The sequence below is a fragment of the Carettochelys insculpta genome, chromosome 23 (genome assembly GCF_033958435.1).
Source record: "Carettochelys insculpta isolate YL-2023 chromosome 23, ASM3395843v1, whole genome shotgun sequence".
Lineage (NCBI taxonomy): Eukaryota > Metazoa > Chordata > Testudines > Carettochelyidae > Carettochelys > Carettochelys insculpta.
In genome coordinates, this window is record NC_134159.1 from 23,023,058 (window position 1) to 23,051,055 (window position 27,998).

A 27,998-nucleotide genomic window follows, 5' to 3' on the forward strand; every position below is an offset into this window, starting at 1 on the left:
AAAATATATTCATTGAAATCTTATTTTATTTTCTAATTTAGCCAAATGGGGAAAAGTGCCCCTGGCTGCCTGAATACTTGAGCCTCTACTGCAAATGATTTGCTTTGCATCATTAAGTCCTCAAAAACACAAAAGATAGGTTTACTCCATACTTAAGAGCATAATGAGGAACAGGCTTATCAGGCATCTAGGAAAACTCCATTCCAGGAAAGTGACTCCAGAATTGTACATTTGTGGGGCTCCCAGACACGAGTGTGTAAATCCTTTCCCTAGAAAGATCATTCCTGATGGAGGTTTCATGAGCTTCATTAATAGAGTTCATATTTTATTGTTGAGATTGTTTTCAAAGTATACCATGTGCCTATTTTAACAGAACCAATGCTGCTCTCAGTTATGTGGTTATAACTCCTGTAGTAGTAGTTGTTGGTGTTTAATCAGTATTTCTAGGCACATATAACGATGGTCAGGCTATACTAACACCCAAATCAAGTGCATTACAATAATATCATGATAAGGTGACAAGGGTCTAAGCTACTGTGGCAAGGAATAGGCACAATCTTTTTACCAAGTGTGGATTAAAAGAACCCTTTTGACCACTACAGCTTTCTGGTTATCTAGAAGCAATACAGTCTAGTAACAAAATGGACAGTATATTTCCTGCAACATTTCATCTGATTCTGACACCAGTGAGCTCTGAATTCAGGAAGACACTTAAATATTTGCTTAAGATCAAGCATGAGAGTAATTCAGTTAATGTCACGCCCAGCATTCATGTGGATAAAGTAAAGTGAATAAGTAATAATTTTTCAAATTGGGACCCTTAACTAGTATCACCTCTGTTTTATCCAGACTGAGCATCAGACAACTTGCTCTCATCCAAATCTCAATCTAGACCGGAATCTCAGAAAGTTTTAAAAAAAACCCTAACCATCTGTGTGTGATTAAACAGTGAAATATAGCTGAGTATCATCAGCATGGTGAAGGTTCTGCAACCCAATCTAGTGGTTAAATTCAGTCTCAAGTTTTACTTAAAAAATATCTTGCTAAAAGAAAATGGGAGCCCATATATTTTTTCTGTCTGGCATTGTGTCGCAGAATTGACCGTTTATTGAATTTACAAGAACACCTGAGTTCAGTAGATTAACCTACCCTACTGAAATTTTCTGTTAGGCACTTTTTCATTGTTATTTTTTGCATATGATTGACTGACAATGTTCAAAATAACATCAAATGGGTTTTGTTATATTATACCAGAGATACAACTTTTCTCTATGATTTTAATGTCTAATGCCAATATTTTTATTATGATAAGCAAAATTACTATCCTAGAAATTCTGTAAATTTTTTGCTCAGTTTTTTCACAGCTTGATTTAATTGACTGCAATGAACATTAAAATGCAAACTACCAAAAAACAGCTACCAAGAAGTGCCCCCCTACAGAACCATGATCATTTTGATTAGGACACTAATACTGTAGATAGTAATGTGTCTTCAGATGTTTTTTAAAAACAAACTCAGTGTGATGTCATGATTATTTATGTTATATGAAAAGTGTCTAGTTTAGCTGTTGCATAGTCATAGAGTTTAAGGGCAGAAGGTACCCTTAGATCATCTACTCTGATCTCCTTTACACTATAGGCTATTAAATTTCACCCCAATATCTTATATTGAGCCAAGTAATTTGTTTCTCGGGGGTCTCAACCTCACAGCCTGCAGCCCATCTATGACCTGACTTTCACTGTCCAGCCCAGGAGTCCCTGGAGCTTTTGCATGTCCATCCCCATCCGCCAAGCCCTGCCCCTTCCCTCCCCAGCCTTCTCAGCCTCATTGCACCCTTTCTCCTAAGACCACTTCCCTGAGAGATGTGGCCTTATTGAGATGTGGGATTATTGAGAGGGTCTGGTGCAGGGAGGGGGTGGAAAGGGATGGGTCTTTGTGGGAGTGTACGGATATCTCCCACCTCCAGTCCTCAGGGACTACTGGGCCAGACTGTGAAACTGCTCAGGCCATAGGTGGCCTGTTGGACTATGAGTTTGAGACCCCTGGTTTAACTAAGGTGTTGACTTCAGAAAGGCATCCAATCTTAATATGAAAACATCAAGAAATGGAGAATCCATGAGTTCCCTTGGTACTTTGTTCAATGGTTACTAACCCCCACTCTTAAAAAGTATAACTTATTTTTAATTTCAATGGCTATGTCTACACTAGCCAAAAACTTTGAAATGGCCATGCAAATGGCCATTTCGAAGTTTACTAATGAAGCGCTGAAATAGATATTCAGCACCTCATTAGCATGCGGGCGGCCGCAGCACTTCGAAATTGACACGGCTCGCCGCCGCGCGGCTCATCCAGACGGGGCTCCTTTTCGAAAGGACCCCGCCTACTTCGAAGTCCCCTTATTCCCATCTGCTCATAGGAATAAGGGGACTTCGAAGTAGCCGGGGTACTTTCGAAAAGGACCCCTGTCTGGAAAAGCCATGCGGCGGCGAGCCACGTCAATTTCGAAGTGCTGCGGCCGCCCGCATGCTAATGAGGCGCTGAATATGTATTTCAGTGCTTCATTAGTAAACTTCAAAATGGCTATTTGCATGGCCATTTTGAAGTTTTTGGCTAGTGTAGACATGGCCAATGTGTTTTGCTTCATCTTCCAGAAGTTGGTTTCTGATCTGCCTTTCTCTGATTGACTAAAAACTCTTTAATGGCCACTATTTTATCTCCATGAAGGCACTTACAGCCTGAACCAAGTCAACACTCAGTCTTCTTTCCGAGAAGCTGCACAGATTGAACTCTCTTCTGTTACGTGGGATAAGAGGAGAGCCAGTTGTCACCTGAGGGCTGATACGTTTGGATGGAAGAGCAGGAGAAAGATTTTCTTTTTTTCCCCCCATATTTCATATAAAGTAAACCAATCCATGAGCAAGCAGGGCCTTGAGTCTCAAAATGGTGAAAGACAGTGAGCAACGTGCTTGGGGTTAGAGCCCGTACTTGGTGGAACACTATTACTATCCAAAGATATTGGTAAAGTGTTTTGGAATTCCCCAGACTGCATGCCTAGGAACCAGATGGACTCTCTATGTACTGGAAGGAAATTAGGTAAACTTGTCAGAATGACAGCATAAGGAGGAGCTCATGACAGAACAGAATGTAATGTATGTGTGCTAAAGCTGAAGATCAAGCTGAGGAAAAATTACCTAGCCCTCATTTTTTTAAAAAAATGGTGGTAAAACACTAATGGACAAGATGTTACAATAATAATTTCAGACTGAACTGAAGATCAGATTTCGGGTTCTACTATACTTAAATCTACCACAAGAGCCCAGTGTTGAGAAGTCAGCCTTTTCTGTATTGTGATTTTATAGAATCCACACAGTGTAGGTGGTTTCCAGATGAGAATTCCTAAAATCCAAATAGGTGAAGCCACATGGAACTATGCGAAAGAAAGGAAACCAGACAGAGCAAACTCTTCAAAAACATGTCCAGAGAAAGGAAGCAGGAAAAAAATCTGTGTACAAGAGGATAGGACAATAAAAATTTTTGCATGAAGAGAGGAAAAGTACGTGGGTAGGAATGCCGCAGATGCTCAAGAGGCAGCTGATAGTAAATAAACAAAGTTCTGATTGGCAAGTTGATGCCAGGTGAGAGGTCAATGAAGAATAAATAGGGAACAACTTTAGCGAAAGAAAAAGAGAGTAACAGGTAGAGACCAATATTGTTGGCTTTGAAAAAAGAAATGAATCATCCTCAGATAGGTAACACAAGTAGAGTTGGGCAGAATATTTTCAATTGATAATTTTTTCATCCAAATTGTGCTTTTCAGTGCTTACAAAATTATTCCCTAATTTGGATCAAATTTGAATTTGACAATCAGTGTTGGCTGAGAAAATCTGATTTTGGGGAAGGCTACAATGTTCTGTTTTGACCATTTTGGAACATTTTTTTTGCCTTGGTTTTGAAATGTTGCATTTAGAAAAAGTTAAAATGTTTCATTTAGACTTTCTATTTTGAAATACTTCATTCTGAGTTCAAGTTTTACCAATTTGAAAGAATAAAACACAAAAAGGATGAGAAAACCCAATTGAAAACAGCAGAAATTAAATTTAAAATTGTTTCAACTTGACAAACATTATGATCAATTCAATTCAAAATGAAAAAAAACCAAACTTTTTTATTCTGAAAAGTTTTGTTGATTTGAAATGTTTTTGGTTATCAAAATTTTTGAAATCTGGTTTACTTCTGAATCAAACAATTTGTTGCCTGTTTTTTGGGGGGATGCATGTGGGAAGGCAGTGGGAGGATATTTCAGTCTGGCCCCTGAATCCGTTATTCACTCTGTTCTAATCATAGCATCTCACATCATACAGGCAGAAGTGAAAAACTCAGTTGAAAAGTTAAAACTTGGAAAAAGCTGCAGGTGAAGATCAAATCACTAGGGAAGTGCTGAAAGCTTGCAGTGATGTGCTTCTATAAAATCATGGACCTCTTCAAGAAATAAGGGAACAGGAGACTCTCCAGAGCAAAGGAAAATAGCATTTGAGTCAGAATACTAAAGAAAAAAGGTGATCTAAAGCAGCTGCAACAGCTAGTAAGATGGTTACCTTCTGTTAGCGATAGGCTAAGTTTTCTGTAGTACAGTTGGAACCTCTCTAATCCAGAACTCTCTCATTCAGCACTATCCATAATCCATCATGATTTTAGTTAGACAACCACTTATCACTGGTGTGGCCAAGTTTCCTGTGGTCCCATAAAGTTTCTTTACAGGCATGCATCCTGGCTCTCCGTGTTCTCTGCTGTTGTTCAGCTGTAATCTACCCCAAATGTCTCCTAAGAGCCCAGTAAGCAGTGGAAGTGCTGATAATGTGCTAGACAATATTCACCTCCCCTGGTCTGGCAAATTCTTTCCTGCGGCACTGGTCGGGTCCTGAGGGGTCCGGACTGGAAGGGTTCAATCTGTGTAATCTTAATCAGAATAAAAGACGTGGTTGGGACAGTTTAAGGAAGAACATGCTAAGTTTCAACTGAGAAGACCATATGTTGACCACATTTTGACCCCACAAATAATGGAGGAGACCACTAAATGGGAAAACCAGCTATCATTAACGTCATGGATTTTAGGAAAGCACTTGAAAGCCTCCATCGTGATTGACAGAGGAATATTTTGAAGTGGCATGCAAACACATAATTAATATAACCAAGGCTTTGTATCGAGGTGCAGCATTCACAATGAAAGTTAATACAGACCTGAGAGTACAGTTCAGTGCAAACACTGGTTTCCTACAAAAATGTATATTTGTACCTCTTGTGGTTGGTATTGCCTCTGATTTCATTATGAGAAGAAGTGTAGGTGAATATAACACAGGAATCAACAACGCTATATTAGATTTAGGTTTTGTTGCTGACATTGCTCTTTTACGTGACAGCTCACATGAAGACCGAAAGACTGCAGCATTGCAAAAAAGTTAGGAGAAAAACCAAATCTAACAAGAGTCCCAGCAGCTCCCTATTGAAGCACTAGTTTGGAAGGCAAAGGAATATAAAGAATGAGTTAATTTACATATATTGATAGTAACATGCAAGCCAATGGGAAGGAAATAATGCTGCAAATTGGCAAGCTGACAACAGCACTTCTCAGCCTAAAGAAGATATGGCAATTTAAAGATAAATCAATGACTCTTCAATTCAAATGTTATTTTTATTTCCATCTTAACATATGGATGTGAAAGCATCGGATAAAGACACAGATAGACCTCTAAAAGTCTTAGAAAGCAAAACTATGAGAAGAATACTAGGCAGTACATGAAATGAATTCCTTCAAAGTTAAGATGTACCTTTTTTTTTGGTGATGGTGTTTAACTATTGGAACAACTTTTCAAGTGTCATGGTGGATTCTCCATCACTGACAATTTTTAAATCAGATTTGTTTTTTTCCCTAAAATATAGCTTTAGGAATTACTTTAAAGAAGTTTTATGGCCTGTGCTGTATAGGAGATCAAACCACATGACCACAATGCTCTCTTTCGGCCTTGGACGGCATGAATAACAAAGGCCAAGATTCATCAGAGAGTTCAGCAATCCTTTATCTCTGAACTTACCCAGAAAAGAAGATAAAAATATTTGGACATGTGTTATGAATGAAGCCTGAGCATCTGTCATGGCAGTCAGGCCATTGGGCAGCTGGAGAAACATTCAGAAAGATCTGACTGAAGCATCTCTTCATAGAACAGTAGTCAGAAGGGAAAAACATGTGGAACTGAACAGCAGAGAGGGTAGGCAGTGAGTGGCCCAGAACAGTCAGAGATGGTATAGTCTAGTTCGTGCTGTGACCGACAGCTGATGCCGTGAGAAGGATTCACATTTGGAATCCAATTAATTATTCAGGTTCCTAAAGTTTCACATCCCTTCAGTGATGAAGAGCAACTTCACCCATAAGAGATGGTAATTCTTCTCCAAGAAGTCAGCACAGTCAGGGTTGGATGTTGTGAAGGTCCCTACTTCATATCAAAACAGAAGACTCTCTAGACCTACAACCATTTAATCATGATTCACTTTGGGAATACTGAATGTTAAAAATGTCACTGCAAATATATGGCTCACATGAATAAATAGATTTTATCTGAGGCTTCCAGCTGATGCATGATGTTTCTTCTAAGTTGAACATACCAATAGACTATTGTAGTGCCTTATGTAGTTATATATTAAACTCTATTAATCACTTCAAATGTCTGCTTCTGCATCAAACAGTGCAGTTGCAGCATATTTTACCTTGTGGAAGGTTTTTGATGCAGCATGTTTCCTCTTCAAGTTCAAACAACCTTCTTTATAACCGGTAATGATTATTTTTGAAGCTGGATTTTTTTTTCTTTCTCAGTCTAAGGTTGCCAACCTTCCAGGACTGGCCTGGAATCGGCATCCAAGTCCTGGTGGGTAAAAATAATCCTGGAGATTTCAGTGGGATATTTTAAGAAAACATACTGTTGGGGGGAAAAGTATCTCCTCTCAAGGCTGCAGTCAGAGTTGACAACTCTACTCAGATCATTAGCTGGACTGTCTTCGCATCCTGGATGATTTCCAGTCAACTTGGCTGACTGTTCTCTCTCCGCCCTTCCCCCCACCACACTGCCTCTTATGTGCCATTGAATGGGAGAGCTTATCTCCCTGGCTACATGCATTTTATCTGGTGATCTGTTCTCCAGGAACCTAGCTTGCCAGTCTACACATCTTGTTTCTTCACTCCAGTTCTGGCTCCATGAGCCCCGGTGCCTACTTCCATAGTGCAAGGAGCATACTCTGTAGTGTAGCAAACCCCCACTTGTAGGGAAAGCTGGCGAGCAGCAGGCAGAGCAGGGAGATATGTTTGGCACCTGTCTACAACAAAATGGTGGTTCTCCAGCAGAAGTGCTGAATTCCAAGGCGCCTTTTAAAAACCTGCCAAATTCTGTGGCTCTGGAGTCCATAAGGCCTTGAGTGAGCTGAATGGGGAAGTGTGTGAAGCCTGGCTAGTATCTGCCAGCAGATGTAACTACTTCGTAAATGCATCAAGTGTTTAGACTTTGTCTTATGTGTAATGTTTACTAGGGAGTAGTGCCTGTTGGTGTGTGTACCAGCGTGGTTCAGGGAAATAGAGTGCCCTGTAAATAGTTCCTTAAGGCCCATGTTATGCTATCTTCCGTACCTCTTTGAAGTGCTTTGTTCTGAAATCTGACTGCTTTCATTGATATGGGGAGAGATGGCAGAGACAGAAGCAAGGAAAAGGCTGTGGGTCCTGATGCAACCCTGGGGGATTAGCTAAGGTGAGGGCTATATATATGGAGACGCCACACTACCACTGCATTTACTGTGTCCCTTAGCAGAGTTCTTATGTCACTGGAGGGATTCCCCCTGCTTGCTGCTGCTTCCTCAAGGGCCCTAAGGCTGTTAAGGGGCTTATCAGGAAAAGATACTATAGATAGAGGCTGCGCCCTCTTTGCTGGGGAAGCACCTGTGTGGAAAACTCTGATAGGGAACAATATAACTCTGTGTCCTGTCCTACACACCCAGAGTCTCTGACACATGCCACTGGGCTACATGTGCTTTGAGGTTCTACTTACTCTGACTATACTTGGCAGAATCAGGTTAAAACCTCTCCTCAGGTATGTTCCATCCTGTACTCCCTATTCTGGTCAGTAAAGCAGCATCAGATGGATAACCATGTTTAATTTTTAATAACCCTTAGCTATTTAAAAATATTTCTGTCCGGGTACTTTCTCTCAAGATTAAATGGCCCAAACTTTGCCAGTGTTTCTAACATATATGCTTCTCTTTTGCTAATCATTTTTGTTGCCCTGCATTGAACTCTCTCCAATTTAATTACTACCATTTTTTCTACTAGGATGACTAAATCTAGACCCTGTACTACTGCAGATGTGATCTAATCAGTTCTTTATTAAAGATATAGGACAATGTCTTTAATCATTGAAGATACCTATCTCTATACAAGCCCATTAGCCTTCTCTGCTGGTCCTGTGTGCTGGGCTGAACATTTAAATGTTGGATCTATGCTGCTTACATCATTATTACAGATGGTGGCATGGCTACATTGCCCTGGGCAAATAAATGGAGGGAATATGCTTTTATATTAAGTGTGTAGGATTAAGTATCAATATTGCTATAAATATGTCATTACATGGCCTCAGTTTTGTGAGTCTTTGAGGCTTCAAACACCTACCTAATTTTAACAAGGTTGTTCTTATTTTCCTGATATGGTAGCCAAAAAAATGTTGTTACACGAAGTAGGGTAGATGAAGACAATTGCTACCCATTTGAATCTATTCTCTCTTCTTCCTTTTCTTTTATGACAGAGGCAGGACTCATCCTATAGTTGGAAAAGCGCCTTTCTTTCAAAGGATGTAAAATAATTTGCAAAATCACTGCTTGCCAGTGATGTGTTCTGTATCTTCTGTGGCTATGGGAAGTGCCTTGGCTATGGGACAATCCCAGGCCCACATCATCCTGCCCACACACTGAAAACACCTTGTATCGCTTCCTAATGTACCTCTTCCAGGATGATACCTGTTGCCTCCTGCTAGGTTATTTGGCTCACAATCTTAAATCTCAGAAACAAAGATCAATCTGGATTCTGAACAAATAACGAGCAATACCGTGGCACCTTAGAAATTAACAAATTTATTTAAATCACAAGCTTTCATGTGTAAGACCCACTTCTTCAAACTGAAAGTGGGTCTTACCCATGAAAATTCATGACCTGGTACAATGGTTCCCAACTAGGGCTTAGCAGACTGGATTTTCAGACAGCAAATAACTATATTTGAAGATATTTAATTTAAAAATAGTAATTGATTGTAACTTTGCAATTTATTTTAACTTATTTTCTATGATAATTTTTATTTATCTTTCCCCCTCCCCCACAAACTCCATGCAGTACCTGCCAGACGCTAGGTTAGGAACCACTGACCTAATAAGTTAGTTAGTCTCTAAGGTGTTACAGGACTGCTTGTTATTAATGAAACTACATACTAACATGGCTACTCTTCTAAGGGTTTTTGCTTGTAGACAAAGGTCTTCATCAGTTTCTTAACCTCAAAATGTTACCCCATGCTGAATTAAATATTGTCTAAAGTTCTTGATTAATTACCAGTTTAACTACACCTTATGTTTTTTTGGGCATGGAGTTGTGGTCCTATGTTTCTGATCTCATTCTTATAGGAAATCATGTCCTTTAGTTGGACAGTTATATAACAGATTTAAAAAGGCTCCTTCTAAAGTTGGGATGATATTGTAGTTACCACATTAGGAATTAACAGGGCATGAAATAACTGTCTGCCTTGTGGCAGTGCCAGATCATTTCAACTCTGCTTGCAGCCAGAATATAAATAGATATCATACTTACAAGGAAGACGGTCCAAAAAACTGGTAGTATCCAAGTCAGATTTTGAAAATGGCAGCTAATAGGCAAAAAGGTGAAACGCAATTGGCAAAGAAGTTACTGATCGGGCAAATTCTTAAAAAAAAGGTTTCACATTCAGTAACTTTTTTATTATGAATTACTTCTTTAATGCCCTTAGCATGCTTTGTGCTGTGCTCATTTTTGCTTTTGATTAAAAAAAAAAAATCATTTATAATGAATGTATGTCAATTGTCTACACGCACCGTGTGCTATTTCGACTTTGAAATCGACATTAGGCAGCGGGATGTTGAAATCGCTATTCCTATCCGAAGGTGGGAATAGCGCCCTACTTTGATGTTCAACGTCGAAGTAGGGCATGTGTAGACGATCCACATCTTGCTACATCGAAATAGCAGTGTCCTCCATGGCGGCCATCAGCTGAGGGGTTGAGAGACGCTCTGTCCAGCCCCTGCGGGGCTCTATGGTCGCTGCGTGCAGCAGCCCTTAGCCCTGAGCTTCTGGCTGCTGCTGCTGCACCTGGGGGTCCATGCTGCGTGCACATGGTCTGCAACCGGTTGTCGGCTCTGTGGATCTCGTGCTGTGCAGGCCGAGTGTGTCTGGGAGGGGCCCTTTAAGGGAGTGGCTTGGGGCTTTGCTGGCCCCTTATTTCGATGGGGAACGCTTGTGTGTGTGTGGATGCTCTGCATTTCCTTCCGGGGCAGCTCCTTTCAACGTTCTCCATCGCTACTTCAACGTTGAACGTCGATGGCACCAGCCCTGGAGGATGTGTAGATGATACGTGTCGAAGTAGCCTGTTTCGATGTTCTTACATCAAAATAAGCTACTTCAATTTCGCGTGCTATTGAATAAGGGGACTTCGAAGTAGCCAGGGTCCTTTCAAAAAGGAGCCCTGTCTGGACGAGCCGCATCAATTTCGAAGTGCTGCGGCCACCCGCATGCTGGTGAGGCGCTGAATATGTATTTCAGTGCTTCATTAGTAAACTTCGAAATGGCCATGGCCATTTCGAAGTTTTTGGCTAGTGTAGACATGCCATACTGTATAGTAATCATATTACCCACTAGAGAAACACAACCACCTGTGGGTTGCATCATGCAGCTGTTTAACAGTTTACAACAATGCTAGGCAGCTGTTTGGAACAATAAAAGAGCTAAAGTAAATTCAGTTTTAACTACTGGGGAGGAAGGAGTATATAAAAAAGCAGAAAGTAATTACCCCAGTTGAAAGTTTTCCAAGATAATTCTATTAACCCCTAAATCTTACCAAAAGGTCAATGGGAATTTTTTATTTTCACAAATTTTCAGAAATTCAGTATACCATCTCATCTGAAATTGATTCCAGCTTTGGTCTGCCCTGGAAACACCAGACTGACTGGATGCCACTGCTGAATCTCCAAGGCCACTTTCAGCTGCACCTGGTACTTATTGGGGGTTTCTCATCAAAGTGTCAGGCTATTTTAACCTTGATAGTTTGAAATTTGATGGGAGCCTACAAATATATATATAGAGAGTGGTCAAATCATCATATGTTACAGCATGTTGAATTTTGTGAGTTTCTTTTTCTAAATTTGATTTGAGTTTTAATGAGAGAAACTCCCTTGTGAGGGGAGAGCTGCAGAATTCCAATTTTGTATGCAGACCTTGTATTTAATTACTCTCTTAACAGTCCCTTAACATTATTACAGATTAGTCCTCAAGGACATGTATGTAAATTTTAGAGTATTGAATTTCTATAGAAACTTGGAAATGTCATTGTCAACATTCACAAAAGGCATTTTTAGCATTTGGATCCAAATATGAAGTGTACACATTATATAGGCTGTATAACCTTGATGATGATAACGTCATCATTTATTATCATAGGTTGAAAGCTGGGAATATAATATATCTTCTAAGATATGTTAAGAACAAGATGCTCTTTTCTCTTAGTAAGTGATCAAATGGCCATTTTTTGCATTATGTAAAACAGTGCCTCACTAGATCTTAACGTACAGATTGTTTTTACATCTTTCAATTCACTGCTATTGTTAATACAATTTATGCCTGGAGGGTGAAGCAACTTCTAAGATCCCTCGTTCAAGCAACAGTAATCTCAAAAACTATTTCTAGGACAGTTTGATCCAATTCACTTTAATTTATGTGAGCTTTACTCAGCGTCAGAGGAGCGCTGTGTAGTTTGCAAACTGATTAGGATTGCGTTGATCAGTCAGGCTGCTTAATGCATTCCAGCAAAATAGAGTAGGACCACCTTGTAGAAAAAAAGCAGAGCTGAAGATGAAAGACTTCTAATACTAACATGCACACACAAATATGTTCCCTCCCCTTATAGGGTATGTCTACTCTAGCCCCAAACTTCGAAATGGCCATGTAAATGGCCATTTTGAAGTTTATTAATGAAGCTCTGAAATACATATTCAGCGCCTCAAAAGCATGTAGGTGGCTGCGGCACTTCGAAATTGATGCGGCTCACAGCCGAGCGGCTTGCCCCGATGGGGCTCCTTTCGAAAGGACCCCGAAGTCCCCTTATTCCTATGAGCAGATGGGAATAAGGGGACTTTGAAGTAGGCGGGGTCCTTTCGAAAAGGAGCCCCGTCGGGATGAGCCACGGGGTGGTGAGCTGCGTCAATTTCTAAGTGCTGCAGCTGCCTGCATGCTAATGAGGCGCTGAATATGTATTTCAGCACTTCATTAGTAAACTTCGAAATGGCCATTTACATGTCCATTTCGAAGTTTGGGGCTAGTGTAGACATGGCCATAGTATTTCAAACAAAAATATTCACTCTACCTCAAAAAAGCAACAAATTTTGCATGAATTTATTCTGGGTGGTCACTAGTCGGTGATGGTTGGGTATTTTTAAACCCGTTTTATTTTTCTACCTCTATTGACTTAACTTCCATCTGATTTCCTTCTCCTCTCCCACTCCACTGCATGTCCTCCCAGCCTGGCTCAGACTGCAGTGTGAGCACCTGGCCACGATTCACACTGGGGGGAAGTGACTTTTCCCTAGTCATGTCACTGCAGTTTGTACAGTTGGATTCTAGGCACATCCCATTGTTATGGCACAACCAAACCCTTGCCTTGCTCTAAGGATACAAGGAAGCTACATATCAAATTTGATGGTCCTAGCTCTTACTGTTTAGGAGGGGTTTTTAGAAATAATAGACTCACAGAAGGACAGACAGACACACAAACTCTTTAAAATATATGATAGATCTTATAAGATTTAAACTTCTGTTATTTTTCCTTTTGATGTAATTGTGACTGCCTAAGGCTGCTAGGAAGTAAAGAATCTACTACATCTCTAGGATCAGTTTGACCCAATGGGAAAAACTCCATCCTGATACACTTCAACTACACTGAGGTGGCGGGGTTGGGGGCAGCAGGGAAGAAGGAGTGAGGGGGGCAGCAATAGTGGCAAAATTACTCTGGAAAGCTTTGATGAGGTTTGAACCAAGGCCAGCCAATGAGAGGCAAAGAATGTCTCGCTGCACACTGATGTGGGGAGGGGGAGGAAAAGGTTAGATTGTGACAGCAAACTGAGATTCCAGGACAGCCTTCCTGTACTATGCTGGCATTTTGGTGTATCTGCCCAGGGGCTGTGCTGCAACTTTGCTGGGGTGAGAGATCCTGTTCACCACCTCTGTGCTGCATGAGGTATGGCCTGTTTGGTTCCCTTGCCAAAGAGAAGAAGGGCACAGGGGCTATACTATTCTTTGTGTCCTGTCCAGGGCTGAGTGCCTGGTCACCCTGTACGAGATAATATGCAATACAGACAAAGTAGAACAGAGCAAATCGGAAAATGGATCAAAATAGCAAGTGTAACTTGACAAAGGGAAAATCTGTAGCAAGGGCACTTATTAACCATGGAGTATCTTGAAAGGAGCCAAGATGTTGAATTTAATAAAAATCCCCTGGGCATAGTTACAGTGAAGAGGACACACATTATTTCTGCATGTTTAAGTATTTACATGACAGTAGAAGAAAACTAGTGCCTGTTACTTTAATCTTTGCTGCCATAATTTACACCCACCCTTTATGATAGATGTGATAGGTAGACATTTATTAAAAATCTATAAAATGTTGACTCTTCATGAATTGATTATATGGAATTTATTTTATTAAATATTCTAGGTGGTGTATGATATACATAACTTACATTCATTACAACATCGTAATGATTCATGTATGCATGGCAACGCTAGGGAAATCAAAGAGCTAGTTTACAGTTTCTGAAGGAGAATATGGATTATTATTAAATCTGGAATGAGCCTCATGAGAATCAGTTATGAAGGGAATATATATATCCATAATTCCTCTTTTACACTGGGATCCTAATGTATTCACTTATGGTCACATAAATTCACAGCGAATGGTTGAGCTTTCTGGCAGTTTTTCCTACCACGATATACACATGGAAATTCTTTTTTCTATTTATAAGCAAATATACAACATGCCTGATATCTTAGTTAAGATAGCTTGTTTTAAAGTGTATAATTTTATACGATAAAAGCTTTCATACTATGTCTGTTTCAGAGTCTAAGATCATGTAGAGATGGGAATAATTTTTTGTATGTGTGTGACTTTTGACTGGGAATTCTCTAGTCATTTTCAGTGGTATCTATGATGGATATTAAATCTGCAAGAGGTCCTCTGAGTAAAAACCCGAAGAGGAATGTATGTGAATTGTTACTAGGTTTTTAATTTGTGCAAATTACTGTGGGAAATGTTTGTGACAAAGATATGCAAACTACTCTTTTTTGGGTAGAACTTCTGGTAAATTATTTTAAACTATGGAATGTTTAAACCTCTTTTTAATTCATTTTCATCAAAGGGACATAATATTAAGCAATGCTACATCCTGGGAAAGTCAGCTTTTCCTAACATAACTAAACATCACATTGGTAACACTTTGAGAATAGTGTTGGAAAGTCTGCTATTGCATGTGTTTTAGAACTCAGCAAGGTTTCCTTCCCAAAAAGATGGATACAGCAATAAACTGGCAAAACAAAAAGCAGTCAAGTAGCACTTTCAAGACTAGCAAAATGGTTTATTAGGTGAGCTTTCGTGGGACAGACCCACTTCTTCAGACCATAGCCAGACCAGAACAGAAAGCTCACCTAATAAACCATTTTGCTAATCTTGAAAGTGCTAGTTGACTGCTTTTTGTTTTGATAGTGTATAGACTAGCACGGCTTCCTCTTTGTTACTATTCAGCAATAAACTGGGTTTAATTTAGATTCTACCAAACTAGCTTTACGTAGTTTAGCTCTAAGGAATTCCTCCTGCTTTTCACAAGTGTGAATGTGATAAAAATTGCAGACTAAATGAAACAACAGTTATGTTTTATATAAATCCAGAGGCTCCTTGTTTGTATATTAACAGTAGGTGTGGGGATTTGATAATTGCTAATTGATATTTGCGAGGCATCTTACAACCTCTGTTTGTTTCCAGGTGGGGCAGACTGAAATACACATTGTATCAGTATCTTGCTGTATGATGTTCAGTGTTCCGAGAACACACATGGGGCAAAGATAATATAGCAATCATTTAAATTATGACTTACATTTCTTAGAAATATTCTGCTGTGCCCAAACCAGAAATCAGGATCTTCTGTACAAAATCTCCAGGTAGATTTTTATAGGTGAAGTTGGACATTTCTGACAAACTGGGATCTTTTGGAATACTGAGCTAGAGCTTATGGCATTTACACACCTCAGATGCACCCAGTTATTATTTAGGCCATTGGAGTATGACCAGACAGTAGATACCAGGCAGCACTGAATGTCAACTCATTAGATGCATCAGTATTTAGAGATTTTTTGTCTAGAAGAGCAAGTTACAAGCTGGGCACAGTCAGTACTATACACAGACTTTCTCTCCTTGGCATGAATCCAAAGGGGTGGATGTTCAAGGGTGGTTGTGGCATGATGCTTTGCATGCATAAGAAAGGAAAATGGAGAGAGAGAGAGAGAGAGAGAGAGAGAGAGATAATTGTGTAATTTCCATCCTTCTGAAGCCTAGGATGACTTTTCAGTGAATTCTTCTGATTTAGTAAAGTATGTAAACCCATGCTTAATTTTAAGTTTGTGTGTGCCCGGTATCTATTTAGCAAAGCCATTACACACTTTTTAAAGTGCTATTGTCTTAAATGGGACTTAAGTACATCCTTAACTTTAAGCACATGATTAAGTGCTTTTCTAGAAAAGCATCAGATCATTTGGGTGCTTTAATGTCAAGTGCACGCTTGAGTCATGTACTGACCTGGACTCTGTGCAACTGGGGAAATCATAGCTCAATGCTAGCTTTTTTGTGTAAGATCACAGTAGTTGAAATGAACTTTTAAACAGTTTGCCAAAACAACTGAATGAACGTTCATAGGAAATGCATGAAATAGTAAGACAGTGCAATACAGTGCTTACCTGTCATTTTTTCAGCTTCCTCTGAAAAGGCAGTATCCAGTTTGTACTAACCAAACACTGGCTCCGTGATAAAAGTTTGTTTTCTTTATGGATAGCAACTTAGTCCATAAAATTGTTATTTTGAGGCTTCCAGATGGAATCACTTGGTAAATAGAAGGAGCCTTAGAAGGAGGGAAATGAAAATGAATTCACAAAGAAATAAAGAATCTGTTTCTTATGGTTCCTTTTGCAAATAGTAATTCTAATGACATTGTGAATGGACTGACATAACAAAAACAGAAATAAAAAGAGAGCTCCGGGGTAGAAAGAGCAATTGTTACACTTACTTTAACTGATATAATACAAAGCAAGGTTTTTTACACTCAATTAGTTCACATATTGTGTTGGACACAAACCAGAATGTAGAACATTTTTTGGTTTTCGTTTTACATGATTAAGGGAGTTGAGATGAAATAAATTTAGTAAATTGACCTCTGTTCGTTCTTTTTAGATGTTCTATTTCATCTGTTGGTTTTGCACTATTTAGTGGGCTACAGAATTTTCAGTCTTTGCTTAATCTATTCCTGATATAGGAATACATTTGTATCTAAAATAAAGCAAAGATTCTTCTTATTTTCACAGCAGTTATTATATTCTAACAACATGTTATGTTGCACAAATGTTTATGAAACAAGATTCAGAATAGGAATTTTTATATTGGTATGTTTTAATTCAAAATTTTAGTATTTTGAATTTTAGTGAAGGATAAATAGTATTGTAGGCTAACAGCTGTTTAGAAACATTTAAGCGTCAAAAAGTGTTTGAGGCAGAGTGTTTTAAGAAACATTTTTATTTTCCTTAATGATCTTTCCTTAAATTTTTAATGTTAATAAAGTAATGTTAAACACTGTCTTGTTTGATTGCTGACATGATATTTAATGCCTCCTGAGTATAATAGCGTTTTATAAATGTACCTTTGATCAAATTGTTCTCATTTCAGAGAATTTAAAAAACAAACAAACAAATCACTTAACCAGCCAAACCTAAAACCAGGATTCTTTGCCCTTTTAGGTTATGTGACAGTAATTTATGTGGAAAGAATATGGAGAAAAATATCATGAAACTACTTCAGGATTTTATGATACAATTAAAACAATGTGTTAATATAGATCTATACATGATTTTAAACAGCCAAGATCCATAAACATTTTATATACGCAATATGAACATTGTCAATTAAAGTAACTTAATCTAGCAATAACAATTTTTTCTTGTAGATTCAGTTGTGATGAATCCCTGTACTTCAATTTAAAAAAATTATATTTATAGGAAGAGAAGATCAGTAAATGTAACGAATTTTTCCTTCTGTTTTTGGTGTTCTATAATGAAACTATTAACAAACAAAATAGTAGAGATCTGCTGGGTAAAAATTCCAATTACACGTTTTACTCCAAAAAGCACATCAAATAAATATTACTCTTTGTTATTTCTAGAAGATGCATCAGCTTTAGTTAATTTGCATAAATTATACAACTCATTATCTTTGTTTATAAAGCTTTAGCAAATTTTTGGCTTATGAATGCTAAGAAATCTGTTAAATTCAGTGCTACTTGCTTTACTAACTATTCACCTTTTTAATAATTTACCCAAAACATATCTCTGACAGATAGCTCAGGAAGTGGTGCCCTTTATCAGTGATAAATGAGATGCATTAAGTTTGACTTATATTTCTTAATGCTTTTCTCAGTGCTTTCTTTTAATATATTTCCATGTTATGCATACAAGTTATTTTTACAGACCTAATAACTATGATGTAAACATATGCATATCTTTCAGTTATGAAAGTTTAGTGCATGAACAGTATTAAACATATAATCCAGGTAGCTACACCACAGATCTGAGTATATGTTATGATTTAAGAGCATGGGTTAATACATGGTACTCAACTCTGCCATTGTATATGATTCAGATTACTTCAAGGTATCTGTTCTTAGTAGTAACCTGCTAGTATTTTTGCTGGCTTATATTTCGCTGAACAAGTGTTTCAGGGTGTATTTGGAACTATGGTCAAAAGAAAGGAAAATTGGAATCCCACATAATGGGTTAGACAGGATGATCAGATGACAGTTTTTAAAAGGACAGTTCTGGGTGCTACCTTTCAGGAAAGATGTGGACCAAATGAAGAAGGTCCAGAGAAGACCAACACAAATGATTAAAGGTCTAGAAAATGTGATCTGTGAGGGAAGGTGGAAAGAACTGGGTTTGTTTATTCTTGAAAAGAGAAGACTGAGAGGAGACATAACAGATTTAAAGGTTGCTACAGGGAGGAAGGAGATAAATGATTCCCCTTAACCTTGGATGAGCAAGGAGCAATGGGCTTAAACTGCATCAAGGGAGGTTTAGGTTTTACATTAGCAAAAACTTCCTATCTGTCAGTGTTGTTGAGCACAGGAGTAGAGTGCCAAGTGGGGTTGTGGAATCTCCATCATTGGAGATATATATGGGCAGGTTAGACGAACATCTGTCAGGGATGATCTGGATGGTGGCTGCTCTTGCTGTGAGGGCAGGGGACTGAACTTGAGGCTCTCTCAAGGCCCCTTTCAGTCCTATAAATTCTGTGTATTAAGTCCACCTGCAGGTGTCCTGACTTTTTTCTTAAAAACAGGCAAATTGTCACATATTTTCTGTCTCCCCCTCATAATCATGGGTCCTGTAGTTGGCCAGATACCTGCCAGTCACTTGCCAGCCAGTGGCTGATGATGGGGATGGATATACAAGGTTGGTGGTGGGGCGAGGGTTTAGCATGCCAGGCCAGCTGCTCCCCCTGCTCGTCCATTACTGCAGCCCCCACTGTGTTCCAGATCTTGTCCAACAGGAGCTGTCCCCTCTCTCATTTGTGGCTGGCAATGACTCTGCGCTGCAAGCTTCAGTGGTTGGTAAGCGTGGGCAGGTGCCAGGTGGTGTCTGATGACATGTCGCCTCTGCTGCCTACCTATCAGCCCTTTACAAGCTCCCATTCTTCCTTTCCTTTCCTTGCTTTGCCTCTTCACCCTCCACCAACCGTGTTGCTTTTCTGTATCCCCTCCAACAGGGCGTGCCCCACTCTGAGTGTGGTGCCAAGAACCAGCCCTTTAATCAGTGTGCTCATAGAATCATAGAACACTAGGACTGGAAGGGACCTCGAGAGGCCATAGAGTCCAGCCCCCTGCCCCAATGGCAGGACCAAGTACTATCTAAACCATCCCTAATAAACATCTATCTAACCTGTTCTTAAATATCTCCAGCGATGGAGATTCCACAACCTCCCTTGGCAATTTATTCCACTGTTTGACCGCCCTGACAGTTAGGAACTTTTTCCTAATGTCCAACCTAAACCTCCCTTGCTGCAGTTTAAGCCCGTTGCCTCTTGTTCTATCCTCAGAGGCCAAGAAGAACAAGTTCTCTCCTTCCTCCTTATGACTCCCTTTTAGATACCTGAAAACCGCTATCATGTCTCCCATCTTCTCTTGTCCAAACTAAACAAGCCCAATTCTTTCAACCTTTCTTCATAGGTCACATTGTCTAGACCGTTAATCATTCTTGTCACTCTTTTCTGGACCCTCTCTAGTTTCTCCACATCTTTTTTGAACTGCGGTGCCCAGAACTGGACACAATACTGCAGCTGAGGCCTAACCAGTGCAGAGTAGAGCGGAAGAATGACTTCTCGTGTCTTGTTCGCAACACATCTGTTAATGCATCCCAGAATCATGTTTGCTTTTTTTTGCAACAGCATCACACTGTTGACTCATATTTATCTTGTGGTCCACTATAATCTCTAGATTCCTTTTTGCTGTAGTCATTCCTAGACAGTCTCTCCCCGTTCTCAGATCATCAACAGCCTGGATGGAAGGCTCCTTCCTTCTTCCCTTGCTTACAGCAAACCACCCACACAGTGCTGACATAGCTGAGGTGTGAAGAGGCTTCCCTAATCTCTGGAGTGCTGGCCGGAAATGATTTCCAGCCTGGTCACACCCTGAACCAGCAGGCTGCACAGCTGAATACACTCTTCACCCCTACCCCTCATCCCCACTCTTGCAGTGGGAATCAGCTACTGTACTTTCCTTCAACACAGTTCCAAAAGGCTGCCACAGGATGTGTTCTGATGTGAGCTATTGCAAAACTGCAGGGAGGAGAGGTGACCCTGTGTGCCCCCCATGTGTTGGCTTGGGAAGATGTGGCACCGTGTACCAGGAGAGGCTGATTTATCCCTGGGGCTCAACCCGGTATGGAGGATGGAAAGCACTGGGCAGAGAGGATTGGGTCAGTCGGTCCTCCCCTCTGCCCCCCGCAGTGAAAGAGAGGTGTATGAGAGTGTTTGTGCTTGAACTCTCCCTGTGTGCGTGTCACCCCTCCATTGTGAACTCTGAAACTTCAAAGATAAGAAGACAGATAAAAAGAATCCAACTAAACAGTATTGCTTTTTAATGGGGGCTCAGTCAATTTGATTTTTAATCGAACATTTGTACTGCATGGTTCTGACTGATTGCCATTGAACTTGTCTTGAACAGAAGTGGTTGTACCATGTGTCCCATATTCAGCATAGGGGAATATGCTCAATTAAGTACTGCGTATTTCTGTACAGGCTAGGCCATTCAGGGCATCATCTTAATACCAGCAGAGCAGTAAACACATTTTGAATGATTTATGGTAAATTATGAAGATGAATTACAAATTGTAATAGTAAAGAAAATTGTGGTGTATCTGTGAAGCTGAGACTGTTCTCATTAGAGGAGCAGGGACAGTATTATGGTTTGAGTTTTGTGTGGGGACTCTTTTATTGTTAGATCCTTGTATGTCTGCAGTCATCGTCTGGACGTACTGATATGTTGCTCAACTGCCTTCACTGGCTGAATTAACCTTCATTGTAAAAGCACATAGGAACAAGTGAATTTTTAACTGACAGGTTGCTGTAAATCTGCTTGCTGCTGTTAATGAGTGCAGAACCACAGACTGAGGTTGTAATGAATTATATGTTCTAGGCTGGACTCTGGAGCAGGTGGTTTCAATCTCAGAAGAAATTTTGGAGTGTGGCTACACACGAGTTCAAAACTTCATTCTGTTCGTTGGTTTTCCACTAACAGGAATGCAAAATCCCCTCCCAAAATCCAACAGTAGTTAACTGGTTTACAATTTCAGTATTGTACTGTGGCAGAATGGATTTGACTTTGACTTTCAGGACTAGGGTATGAGTGCTGACTCACACTTTTATTGCTACATGGTTATTATTGGACTGTACTCTCCTTAGGCATTGAAACTGCTTGGAGAGAATCATTAGGCTATGAATGCAAATGAACCCAAAATTCCAGTATAAAGGATTCTTAAAGTGTGCATCTCATCAACAGGCAGAGTTGTCCTCCCACCCCTCTTTTAAAAAGTCTGCTGTGAAAATCAACGATAATTCAGGGAAGCGTTGTCAGGATCTCAGTTAAGAGAGGTGATTTACAGCTGGCTTTGAGGTTCAGATTCTATCTGATCAGATTTTGACCCCTTACTGCTGTTGAACCTTTTGTAGCTGAATTGGGTCAGAATTGATGAAAATTGTATTAAAAGGCTATTGACCTTGGCTAATCATAAGGACAAAAAACAAAGGGAATGTGTTAAGCTAACATGAAATGTGTGGTTTTTTTTAAAGCAACTATTTTTTTACTTTGATCTTATTTTTTTTTTAAAAAGAGAAATTCGGAGCTAAAGCTGAAACTCTGTGTTTACCCCCTCAATGTGTTCAATTTAGGAATATAAGGTGGATGTACTGAGTCAGATCAATGGCATATCTAGCCTAGCATCCTGTGGCCTAGAATTCTCATTTATAAATTCACGGTGTGCCTGCGACTTGAATAGTGCATGCAGGTCTATTTACCCCTTCTCAGAAATGTTAACTAAGAATTTGAAAAGGTACAGAGACAGGAAACCAAAAATTAAGGGTATGAAACAGCTGTCATTTGAGGAGAGAATAAAAAGACTGACTTTTCAGATAGGAAAAGGGAGGACTAAGGAGGGGTAGATGTGTGATATCATGAATGGTGTGAAGAAAGTGAACAGAAAAGTATTATTTCCCCCTTCAAACAACAGCAGAATCTGGGATCACCTAATGGCAGTAATAGGGAATAGGTTTAAAAGAAATGAAAGAAAGTACTTCTGCGCATAACACACAGTCAACTTGTGGAACTCTCTGCCAGAGGATAATGTAACAGATTTCAAGAAAAAAAAAAAAAAGAACCAGAAGAGTTCTTGGAGGCTTGGGTCCTTCAATGGTTATTAGCTAGGAAGAGCAAGGGTGCAGAACGAGACTCTGAAATGTCTGTAGCCTCTGTTTTTCAGATGCTGGCACTGGACAACAGGGGGTGGATCACTTGCTATATTCATTCTGTCTGATGCATCTGGCACTCGTTGCTGTTGGACAACAGGAGATGGGGCTAAGTGGACATTTGGTCTGACGTTGTGTGGGCTTAGTTATATTCTTATGATGACAGAATTAGATCAACTTTAGCTTTATGAGGAAGAGGTATTATTTGTTTTTACACTTCGGACTTTCTCTGCTCTTTGAAACATTTAGAGGACGACTTACTTAAAAGTTTCTTTTGGCTTCTATCTCTTCTTAGCCTGGGTCTACATGGCGCTTCCCCCCAGCACCGCTGCTGGGAGAGCTATGCAGAATGAGCTTCCTGGGATGGCAAATGGCGTGCTATTTGCATACTCCTGAAGCTCATTACCATAGCCCCGCGAGAGTTCGGCATGGGCAGAAGGAGGTCCCGTCACTGCAGAGGCTGTGTAGATGTGCCTCTGCCAGCTAAACCCCACCCCCATCACCAGTCCCTTATGCCTCAAGTGTTTATAAGTTACTTACTATGTTGTATAGATTTAACGTGCTATTTGTAGTTGCATTGAGAAATAGGCATTCCTAGCATGGGAATTTATTAATGTAGTTTTTCTCTTGAACAATTGTCCATTTTCCTGTCCTTTGGATCTCCCAAGGGACTCTTAGTTTTTAAAAAATCTGGAGGGCTTTGTGAGGCAGCAAAAGCATTGTGTGCAGTTTCACTTCCATAAGAATGGCCATGGGGTGATAAAGCAACTACATCCAGATGGGTTAAAACAAAAAGCAGTCAAGTAGCACTTTAAAGACTAGCAAAATGGTTTATTAGGTGAGCTTTTGTGGGACAGACCCACTTCTTCAGACCATAGCCAGACCAGAACAGACTCAGTATTTAAGGCACAGAAACCAAAAACAGTAAGCAAGGAGGACAAATCAGAAAAAGACAATCAAGGTGAGCAAATCAGAGAGTGGGAACTTTCTGAGTCACTATATGGGCTCATCTGCATACTTGGCTCAATCTACTTCTTGACCTTCCCCCTCACCCCTCCACTCTCTGATTTGCTCACCTTGATCATTTTTTTTCTGATTTGTCCTCCTTGATTAATGTTTTTGATTCTCTGTGCCTTAAATATTGAGTGTGTTCTGGTCTGGCTATGGTCTGAAGAAGTGGGTCTGTCCCACGAAAGCTCACCTAATAAACCATTTTGCTAGTCTTTAAAGTGCTACTTGACTGCTTTTTGTTTTGATAGTGTATAGACTATCATGGCTTCCCCTCTGTTACTATTCCAGATGGATTAAGTCTTGTATTCTTGAGATACATAAGGCCATGGGGTTGCAGCTTCTGAAGTTGTCACAAGACATCTTGCCAGGGCTGGGGCAGCTTTCTGGCACAATATAACGTAACCTTGTATTGGCTAATGTGTGAAGCAGTAGTTTTGAGTGGTTTTGTGCTTTTACAAAACAGTGTTCATAAAATATTCAGGTTTCAGCAAAGGTGTTTTTTTTTTTTTGCTAGAAATTAACTGCAGGCCATGTTTTCTCCTCAGTAGTCTGATTTTATTACTGCTGTTCAAGTCCACATTGTATTGGGAGGTAATGAAGCTGCGTCCTTTCATACTGGCATAGAAGGGCTTATAGAATAGTTATTTTGCTTACAAGGTTTCCAGGATTAAATGAATGCAAAACAACAACATCCAGTGCAAATCATTTATCAGATGGCTGTGGCATTAGTGTGGATCACAGAATAGGGCCTAGAGAAGAGGGCTGCATCTACGCTAGCAAGTTCTTTTCAAAGATTTTTCAAAAGAAGGGAGCTCCTTCGAAAGAACCCACAGAACACGTACACACAAAAAGTGTTCTTTTGAAAGTAAATTGAAAGAATGTGGTGCTCCTTTTGAAATCTCTCCTTCTTTCCCACTTCAGGAAGAGTGCCCCCTTTTGAAAGAAAACGTGTAGACGCTCTGCAGCCCCTTTTTTTTTTTTTTTTTTTTGAAAGAGCAGTCCTCATGGGGCCTAATTTTTTGAACCTTGGCCTGTTCTTTTGAAAGAGTGGGGGCTGTGTGGATGCTCTCTTTTGAAAGAGCAGATCACTCTTTTGAGTGTGTGTGGACACACTCTTTTGAAAGGCCTTCACAGAATCCTAGGGCTGGCAGGGACTTCAGGAGGTCATTGAGTCCAGCCACCTGCCTGAAGCAGGATCAACCCTAACTAAATCATCCCAGCCAGGACTTTGTCAAGCTGGGACTTAAAAACCTCTAGACATGGAGATTCCACCATAAGAACATAAGAATGGCCATACTGGGTCAGACCAAAGGTCCATCCAGCCCAGTATCCCGTCTGCCGACAGTGGCCAATGCCAGGTGCCCCAGAGAAGGAGAACAGAAGACAATGATCAAGTGATTTATCTCCTGCCATCCATCTCCTGCCCTTGTACTGAAGGCTAAGGCACCATACTTTACCCCTGGCTAATAGCCATTTATGGACCTAACCTGCAAAAATTTATTGAGCTCTTTTTTAACACATTGGTAACACATTCCAATGCTTTACCACCCGCCTGGTGAAATAGTTTTTCCTAATATCCAACCTACACCTCTCCCTTTGTAACTTTAGAACTTCTTTGTTCTGCCATCCATCACTACTGTGAACAGCCTCTCTCCATCCTCTTTAGAATCCCCCTTCAGGAAGTTAAAGGCTGCTATCAAATTACCCCTCACTCATGTTACTATATTACAGGGGCCTGAGAGAAAATCTGCAGAGGTGGGAAGAGGGTGTTTTTGTAGAGATGGAAGAACTTGGTCAGCTTATCTAGTCCCAGCTCCCTGGTCCAAGTACATATATACTCCCACAAGTATGTTGTGCAATGTTTTATTTACTGTAGTTTTAAATGACCCAACAGACTGAGCTACCACAACTTCTTTTGGGAGGTAATTCCACAATCTAATAGATCTCTCCATCAGGAAACCTCTCCTGCTGATCAGACTAATTTGTTTCTTAATTTCATCCCATTCTTTGTCATCATCTCCAATAATGATTTTAAGCGTAACTCCTATAAGCTTGGTGCAGAGGAGAAGCCATGAAAGGCCTGATCTATCAGAAAATGTTCAATAATGTTGGCTGGTGAAAATATGGTGTCTGTGTTACTGCCAGGTTCATGCAATTGAACTTGTTTCATAAGTTTCCTTGTACTAGTTGCTTGCTTTCAGGATGTTTTGAACTTTTGTGGCCAGTAACTACAGAGCGTTGTCCATTTCTCAAAAGGAGACTAGAGAACTGTCTTATGTGGGTTATCTTCTCACTTTTGTCAGTTAAATGTGCCCTGATAGATACTTGTACACCTGCATAGGAGGGCCTGGAATATATTTTGAGGGGGTGCCAAATGCTAAGAACAAGGACTTTCATATCATGTTCTCTCATCATTATTACTTGAAATTCTGAGGGGACACAGTAGAGCTGTTTATTATCATGTCACTTTCAGAACAGGTAGCGCGTGTAGAAAGAGCCAAATATGTGTTTTATTTAGATTTCTTCTGCAATCATACTTAAGTTTGGTTTTGTGTGTAGAAATTATCCATATTTTTCTATGGGTAAACATAGGATTGTATTATCAAGCTTATTTGCTAAGGAGAAAGTCAGTAATAAAATTATTAACCAGCTCCTATTAGTGCCTATCATCTTCAAATTTTAACAGCCCAACCTAGGTTCTCCTGTAACAGTGTGAGCAATGTAAATGACTTAGTTTTGCATTTTTCTTAAGTGTTTTATGATAGCAAAAGGTATCCAGAAAAAAAAATCTGTGCGTTTCTATTCACTGAGTCAACTTTTAATTAAACAAAAAAAGCAAAGCAAAACAAAACAATCTCCTGTGGCTTATGCACTCTTTCAGGTCCAGAGGCAAAATTAATTTTCTGTGTGAAAATAAGGACACTTGCCTGAGTTGTTCTAGCACGCTGGATCAATTTCAGCCCTAATGCAACTTCACTGAAGTCAAAGGAGTCTGACCCAGGATCTTCCAAGCCTACTATAAAGTACTTTCTCCTTGTTGGTCTCCTGGTATCATTCTGAGATCCCTAGTTAACCTGCTGTAAAATTTCCACTTCCCACTCTTGCTTACTGAGCTTATATCGTGTGCTAAGAACATTCTCATGCAGATGTGTATAAGTAAACATAAATTTTGGAGTTGATACAGAGCAATCTCAGCTATCAGTTCATGAGAGAACAGATGTGTGTGCCTGGTGGGTGGCAAGTATACCTGGAATGCTTTGTGGAATGTATGGGTTTTCAGGAAAGGAGGTAGATAAGACCTTGTGGCACAGCATGCAGTGGCATTAATATTTGGTCCAAAATGTATGATCCTTCTGGTCCATTTTAATAACCTTTGGGATGCCACATAACATGGAAAATCATTTCTTTCTTGCATCAGCTTGGCCCTCTGTAAGAGCAGATAATACTTCCTTCCTCTTGTAAAGTGCTATCTATCACCAGAAAGCACTCCAAAAGAGATGCTCATCACTGTTATGCTGAAGTATCTGTAAGTTTTACTTCTCCTGAAGTTTTAATCTTAAGCCTCAAAGTGAGTTACTAATAAAGAGATGGTCTTAGGAACTTTTAGTCAATGCAAGTTCCTCTGGCATAAAGCTCTTGCAGTTAGTGTACCACTCATGTGCATGGATGCTTGGCAGCTTGTGTCAGTGCTTCACACGCTCACCCAGAATGCTTGTGTTGACACACACTGCAGTGCACCATCAATTGATAACCCAGTATGTCCTGCATTGCTTTCTGTCTTGATGCCTTTTTGGGAATTTTTGCTTTGAGCTGTGGGATGCACGTGAGCTTCTTGGACAGGGGCAGGGAGCAGGTGGTCAAGTTCAAATCACACAACTTTCTCCACCCTTTTTCCCATTATTTTCACACCTTTTAAAAAATCCCACTTACCCGTGTGACACTTGTCAAGCTCCATCATTTCATAAATCTCTGTTATTGTCATGAACATTGCAAACCTGGGAGTAGTGACGCTCCTGTGCTTGCATAGCGGCGGGAGATACTCCAGTCGAGGAGCTGATGATGTCTTGGAAGAGACATTGCTAGAGGACGTAGTGAAAAAATGCTGAAGCATGGGCAGCATGTGAACTGCCAGCGGGGGGAGACTAACACCTCCCCTGCCCTTCACTGCTGAGTCCCCCCTCCTTCCACCCGCTGTCTATAAGCAAGCCACACCCTGCCACCGCTGAGAGTCCCTGCTCCAGGAGGGAGGGTGGGCAGCATCGATGCAGCCCCCTAGTTCACTAGGGAGGGAGCGCAGGTAGGGCAGCTGCACTTTCCTGGTATTAGGCTGCACAGTGGAAGCAATGG

At 40.2% G+C, this 27,998-nt stretch overlaps 1 protein-coding gene across 1 annotated transcript in view; it reads left to right on the top strand.

Annotated features, from left to right (window-relative positions):
- CAMTA1 (calmodulin binding transcription activator 1) overlaps positions 1-27,998 on the top strand; it is a 1,240,930-nt gene that overhangs the window by 397,168 nt on the left and 815,764 nt on the right. The gene's annotated exons all lie outside the window — the stretch shown is intronic.